Source organism: Natator depressus, chromosome 18, assembly GCF_965152275.1.
Source record: "Natator depressus isolate rNatDep1 chromosome 18, rNatDep2.hap1, whole genome shotgun sequence".
Classification (NCBI taxonomy): Eukaryota; Metazoa; Chordata; order Testudines; family Cheloniidae; genus Natator; species Natator depressus.
In genome coordinates this window covers 17,198,256-17,205,094 of record NC_134251.1, presented here as the reverse complement: position 1 = coordinate 17,205,094, position 6,839 = coordinate 17,198,256, and the positions used below count along the sequence as shown (strand labels likewise).

Sequence of the window (6,839 nt, the reverse complement as noted above, 5' to 3'; positions counted from 1 at the left end):
AGTAGCCCAGTATCCTGTCTTCCAACAGTGGCCAGTGCCAGGTGCCCCAGAGAGAATGAACAGAACAGGTAATCATCAAGTGACCTAACAGAAGCTAGGGACACCAACCCTGCCATTGTGACTAATAGCCATTGATGGACCTATCCTCCATGAACTGATCTAGGTCATTTAAATCAAGATTTCCTGCTTCCTGGTTTAAATAATGATTAAAATCAGTTATTTAAATCAGTTCACCTTGGTCTTATCTTTTTTGTTCTCATTAATAAACTTGTCTTGTCAAATAGTTTAGACCAAAATCTAAGCAGTGAACTCTCAATCTCTGAAGAACAAATTGAGTGAGTATTGCACCCAGGTATCCACTTCTGACTTGATATTTCTGTTTCGTCTACATGTAGTTCCTGTTTATCTCTAATCTAAATCTTCTTCCTTTGAACATGTTGTCTACCCAGTAATAGACAATACACCAACTATCCCCTCTCCACAGTCACAAACTAGCCAGATTCTAGTAGCCGCCCCAATTTTGACTCTCAGAATGAACTAGCAATTTTAGAAATTCCTATTTGTTTTTCGCATTTTGTTGAATGTTTGTCATAAAATTATATGTTGAGCATTTGTCTGTTTCTCCTGGAATCACCAATGTACATATACTTAGATTAAAGGGTGCATGATTGTGTTTTTCAGTTGCTGTGCCATACGCAATTATTTTCTGAACCACACTACTAAATTGTCTATATTGACATTTTAAATGTGCAAAATTGAAATAGTAATACCCTCTAGTTTTCACTTCTGTAGATGTTGAACATCACTGAGAAGACTTGAGTAGATTATTTGCCCACTCAGACATGTAAAGTATAACATTCTTTCCTGACTGCAATTGTGATAGAAGATACTCTTGACATTTTACAGGACTACCAGTAAAAACCAAGTCAGTGCACGTTTATTATGATTAAGGCTCCAGAGTCGCCTCCAACCTCTAGAGAATATGGGGTGAAACTCTGGGCTCATGGAAGTAAATGGGAGTGTTTTGCCCTTGTCTTCTTCAATGGGGCCAGAATTTCATGCATGGTCCCTGCCCTAGTGGGTTTATATTGTGGAGTATCACATGAAGCTCAGTTATTGAAAGGTAAAGGAGGACAATGAATAATTTCAGATAAACCAGGTTTTAGAAAAATTTCAATGTGATTAATAGATGTTGGAAAATATGATCCTGTAGCGGATAATTAGGAATTGCTGATATTGAAAGTTTGAATAATAAAGGTTGAAGTGTAGAGTCTTCAGACCTTACTTTTGATGCATAGTTTTCTCTTTTACTTTTGGACTCAGTGGGTTTATGAAAGTTGAGCCCCCTTTCTGGCAGTGGGGGGGGGAGTTTAAACTTGGGGAGGTTTGAAACACATATGTAACAGTAGAGGGCAGTATTACCCGTGTATCTATCAGTATTACAAGCCTGCATCTATCATAATGAGACTGGACCAGATTCATTGACTTCAGTAGAGTTATTCTGGATTTTCTGCAGTGTAACTGGGTAGATTTAGTCTACAGTCAGCAGAGTTTTGGACTGAGACAAATAACTCCAGGGCTTCCTTCATTTAGTCCATTACATTTTTATGTGTGTTTATTCATTAAATGCTGTTTACTCCAGAATTGTAGGTATTGTTTCTGAAATCTCTCCAGCAATGTGAGGGGATTTTGGCCCCAAAGCTCATTACTGCTTGGCCACACTGCTGAGCCTGCCACCAAGGGGGGCTAGTCGTGTGGGTGGGTTTTGTGAGGTCTTGTTCTCATTTCACACAATTGCACAGGTTGCTGCCTGGGCAAGAGACAAGTCTGGTTTTCATGGCCGCATCCTGAACCTCCAGAGTCCAAGCAGCCCCAAAGTGTCTTTGTGGACAGCGCCACATCATGAGGTGACATGTCTCAAAGATGGCAACCGCAGCACTGCCCAGCTAGCACTCCTAAACAGGATGGGTTCACAGCCTTTGTTTGCTTCCCCCATTAGGGGCTGTCACCCTGCCACCCCACCCCGGTTCCCCATCCCTGGAATGGTGGTGGTGGGCTGTCTCTCCCTAGGTGCTGGAGGGGGGCAAAAGGCACTCAGGCCCTCCAAGGATTTGGAGGGGTACCCTTTCTGGGAGGGTATGGAGGGCTCAGCTTCTCGCCCCCCAGGATTGAGGGGTTAACCTTTCTGTGGGGGCAATGGGGGGGCTCAGTCCCCACAGGTGGTTGGGGGGTTATCCCTCCTGGGGGTGTGCAGGGCTCAGGCCATCCAGGATTGGGGCATTACTCCTCCTGGGATTATGCAGGGCTCAGGATCCTCAGGGATGGGGGTGTTACCCCTCTTGGGGGTGCAGGACTCAGGCTCCTGGGGGACGGGGGAGGTACCCCTCCTGGGGGGTGCGGGGCTCGGGCCCCTGGGGGATGGGGGGTGTTACCCCACCCGCGGGGGTGCGGGGCTCGGGCCCCTGGGGAACGGGGGGAGTTATCCCTCCTGGGGGGTGTGGGGCTCGGGCCCCTGGGAGAGGGGGGGTGTTACCCCACCCGCGGGGTGCGGGGCTCGGGCCCCCGCCCCGGAGGCTGCCGGTGGAGCCGGGTGGGGCGTTCCTGGCCAGCCCGCAGCGCCGGCCCCGCTCCCAACGCCGCGGCGGAGGCCGGTTGGCCCTGCCGGCAGCGGGCGGGGACAGAGCTTTGGTCGGCCCGGGCGGGGGGAGCCGAGTGGCGCCTTCTCCCCTCAGAGCCCCGCGCGGCGGAATGGCTCGCGCCGGGACTGCGGCAGGTGGCGGCAACGGCGGGGAGGGTCCGGGCTGAGGTCCGGCGAGAGGCAAGTGGGGCGGGGCGGCCCCCTGCAGGGGCAGGCGGTTATTTTGGGGGGTCAGTGCTGGGGGAGGGGCAGGCGGTTATTTGGGCAGGGCGTTGCTGGGGGGAGGCGGTTTATTGGGGGGGGGTCTGTGCTGGGGAGGGGCAGGCGGTTTATTCGGGGGGGTCTTTGCTGGGGGCAGGCGGTTTATTGGGGTGGTCTGTGCTGGGGGAGGGGCAGGTCGTTATTTGGGGGGGTCTTTGCTGGGGTGAAGCGGTTTATTGGGGGGTCTGTGCTGGGGGAGGGGCAGGCCGTTTATTCGGGGGGGGTCTTTGCTGGGGGCAGGCGGTTTATTGGGGTGGTCTGTGCTGGGGGAGGGGCAGGCGGTTTATTGGGGGGTCTTTGCTGGGGTGAGGCAGTTATTTGGGGGGGTCTGTGCTGGGGAGGGGTAGGCGGTTATTTGGGGGGGTCTGCTGGGGGAGGCGGTTTATTGGGGGGGTCTGTGCTGGGGGAGGGGCAGGTGGTTATTTGGGGGCGGTCTTTGCTGGAGGAGGGGGTAGGCGGTTTATTTGATGGGTCTCTGTTGGGGGAGGTGGTCTTTGTTGGGGGTAGTGAGTAGGTGCAGTATCACAATGGCAGGTATCATCTGGGGTGGGGGTCCCTGGACTGGGAGTTGGGAGCATGTGGGGGTCTAATCCTGACTGCTACAAACTGACTTTAGGCAAGTCTGTGTGTCTGTTTCTCTCTCGGTAAAATGGGCATAATAACACCTGCATTGCTTTGTAGAATGATTGGGGATCTGTGATCGATGTGCTATGTAGGTGTTGATTTGATCATCTTTGACTATGAGTTTTGCTTCTCCCTGAGACAGTAGTTTTGAGTGTTTACTCTTCTGACCTCTGAAGTAAAATAACTAAAAAACACTTTTATGGCTGACAGTTTGTGGAATTTGAAACAACTAAGGCTTGTTTCATAGCATAACCAGTGGTGATCTAGCAACAAAAAAAGGTTTTGAAATAAATGCAAGTTTGTAGGCTTCCCCTTCTCCCTCCTGCAAAGTTCCTTGCATAAGACTATCAGGAATTCAGCTACTAGGAGGTGGTATCATTCTATTATAAGTATTTAAACCCAGGGCTCAATGTGAGTGCAGGGCTCTGCCTGCGTGGAGCAGCTTGTTGCAGTCCAGAAAGTGCAGGTGTCAGGAATGTGGCATGAAATGTGTGTGCTGAGTTACTCTTCTGTTCAAGGTGGACCCTTCCAGATAAGAGTATCAATTCTGAACTACAGCTCTTATTTTTATGCCTTAGAATCCTTAATGTTTCCATTTTGGAGGCTAATTAATAATTGGATTAATACACCAGCTTCTCACCTCTGGAGATGAAGGTTCAAAGCCTGGAGTAGGTCATGAGTGAAAATACTACTTTTTAAAAAAACACATGTATTCATTTGTTTGATCAGTTCAGTCTAGTCTTCAGGAGAGAGATGTCTGCATTGCAAACGTGCTGTATGATTTACAGTTGAGTTCTAGAGAGGCCTTGCACTGGATTTTCGGTCTGGATTAATTTAGATGCATTTGCTGTGCTGTGTGGGATTCCCTGAACTGGAATAGTAAAGATGCTCCAAGATTGTGGTGCACTAGCAGATCTTAGGCCTGGTCTAAACTAAAAAGTTAGGTTGACCCAACTACGTCGCTCAGAGGTGTGAAAAATCCACATCCCTGCATAGTTAAACTAACCTAACCCCTGCTGTAGACGGTGCTAGGTCACTAGAATAATTTTTCTGTCGACCTAGGTACCACTTCTCGGGGAGGGAGGTGGATTAACTACGCCGATGGGAGAATCCTTCCTGTTGGCATAGGCAGTGTCTACACGGAAGCTCTATAGTGGTGCAGTTGTGCCGCTGTTGCATTTCAAGTATAGACAAGCCCAGAGTGTCAGTAGAATGGTGGCATGGAATGGTAGCATTGGGATTGAGATGCACTGGCAAAGCTGTTGTGAGTGCAGAGACACTTTTGTGGCACCTATCTACACACTGGTTCCAAGTGCTGTTTTAAAATAAAACTCTGTTTGGTGACATTAGGTCGGGGAGGGGTGGTGCTTAGGGCTGAATATTCTCTCACTGAGTTACTTCTGTTTTAGATGCTTCACCTATTGGGCACAATGAAGTATCAAACAACTTCAATTTTGCTCTTAGTGTTCAAATGCTTACATTTCTCAAAAGCGAGTGTTGTGTGGTCTTTGCTTAGCAGCCACATCTTAAATACTTGCTCATAAGTGTCTTGAGTGTTCTGATCTCTGTATAATGAAATGCATGTTTGTAAATGTTTAGAATTATATTTTATGCATGTTTGTCACTCTGTAGGCAATGTTTAAGTGACCCATATCGCATACTAGATTAAAATGAGAGATGTGCACACAGAGCTTTTGTCTGCAGGGTACTATGCTTGGCAGAGGAAGGGGGCTGGGATTTGTCTTTCCCAGTAGATTAGCTTTATTCACTACTTTAAATAGTTTGCAACCATCTTCCTCTGGTGTTTTGAGATGAAAAAGAGTTTGTTTACAGTATACTTTGCAGAAATTGCCCAAGGAGAATATCCTGTTTCATATAAGAGATATAGGTGTCGATGGTAGAGAGAACATAGCACAGATTTTCTTTGTTCTCTTTGCTAGGTTGTGTTCCTCTTGAGGTGCATTGTATTAATCAAAAGTGTTAACAGTGTTATAAACTCACTGTGCAACATTAAACAGTTTTGAACAGTGTTCAGGGTTTGGTATACAGAGACCTCAGTCTGCTTAGCACAGGTGGTGGAACTAGTGGTGCAGACGCACCCCCTGGCTTGAAGTGGTTTCCATCATATACAGGGTTTACAGTTTGGTTCAATGGCTCTCAGCACCTCCACTATACAAATTGTTCCATCACCCTTTCTGCTTAGTACCATGACGAATCCTTTTTAACCCTTTATGAAAGATACAGAAAAGGAGGAAAAACAGTGAAAGCATTTAAGTAAGGCTTTAATTTTAGCAACATTTCTTGTTCCCTTTCCCTTTATCTGGAGAGAGTTTAAGAAGGAAAACCACCCTTGTCTGACAGTCTCTTAGATGGTATCAAAGATGGTGGTAACTGTTCTTTTGGGTAAAAGAGAAAAAGTTAGTTGAGATTTGCTGGAGCTGTTGCTGCTGCTGCTCTTGTTGAAGTCTGATCCTGTTTCATCCAGGGTGGTGTATGGGTTTCAACTGGAGCTGGTAGAGGTGGTAGTGTTATCTGTGTCCCTCTCTTTGGCCTGGTCTCATCAGGACACCTGTCAAAATTAGGATGACAAAGGCCAAGAGTCCCAGCAGGTGGTGTGGCTGGCAGCCATGATAGTGAAGCTTGCTTCAGTAGCCTCCATCTGTTCTTTCACGTCCAAAGTCTCTTTTTTTGAAGGACCCAAAAAGGGAGTGATGGGTGGAATAGCCCATCCTCTTGTTATTTTGTCCACCAGGTAGGCCTAATATCCAACACATCAGTTTTGGTTCCTTAATTTCCAGTACAATCTATTTTTACCAAACATGATTCCAACATAGTCCTGGAATCATATCAAGTTGGCTTTTTGTTTGGACTAATTTAGTCTCTCAGTCTGGTTCTCTTGCACCTGTTTATAACATTCACTATTAAAAACAACTTGACCTACTTTCATTATCATTTGTTGTTATAGGTTATTGTAATATCTTATGAACATTAATATACTTTTTACACTTGAACTCACAATTAGGGTAAATTTGTTGTCCCAGTCATCACAAGAAGTCTCTTCAGATTGCTTATTGAATTTCCAGTCTCTGAAAAATAAGTGGACTAAGAGGAAAATTCTCCTCTCAGGTGCACAGGGCAGATCTTGATCTTTAGAGTCTGCTTCCTTAATGGCAGACACACCTAGGTCAGGTGCGCAGGGTATCTGATTTGAAGCCAATCAGTTGGGTACAAGGGCAGAATTTTGCACTAAAGATTCAGTGAAATATCTGAAAATGACATGAGCTGAGAAATTGAAGTGTCCAGAAGAAACTATTAG

At 46.7% G+C, this 6,839-nt stretch overlaps 1 protein-coding gene across 2 annotated transcripts in view; it reads left to right on the top strand.

Moving 5' to 3' along the window:
* SLC35E2B (solute carrier family 35 member E2B) overlaps positions 1-6,839 on the top strand; it is a 33,332-nt gene that overhangs the window by 2,329 nt on the left and 24,164 nt on the right. The window contains exon 1 of one of the 2 annotated variants that reach the window (XM_074934113.1): positions 2,688-2,818. The exons of the other annotated variant lie outside the window; for it this stretch is intronic. The gene's annotated coding sequence lies outside the window, so the exon portion shown is untranslated. Of the gene's footprint in view, positions 1-2,687; positions 2,819-6,839 lie in introns of those variants that run through there. 2 annotated transcript variants of the gene reach the window in all.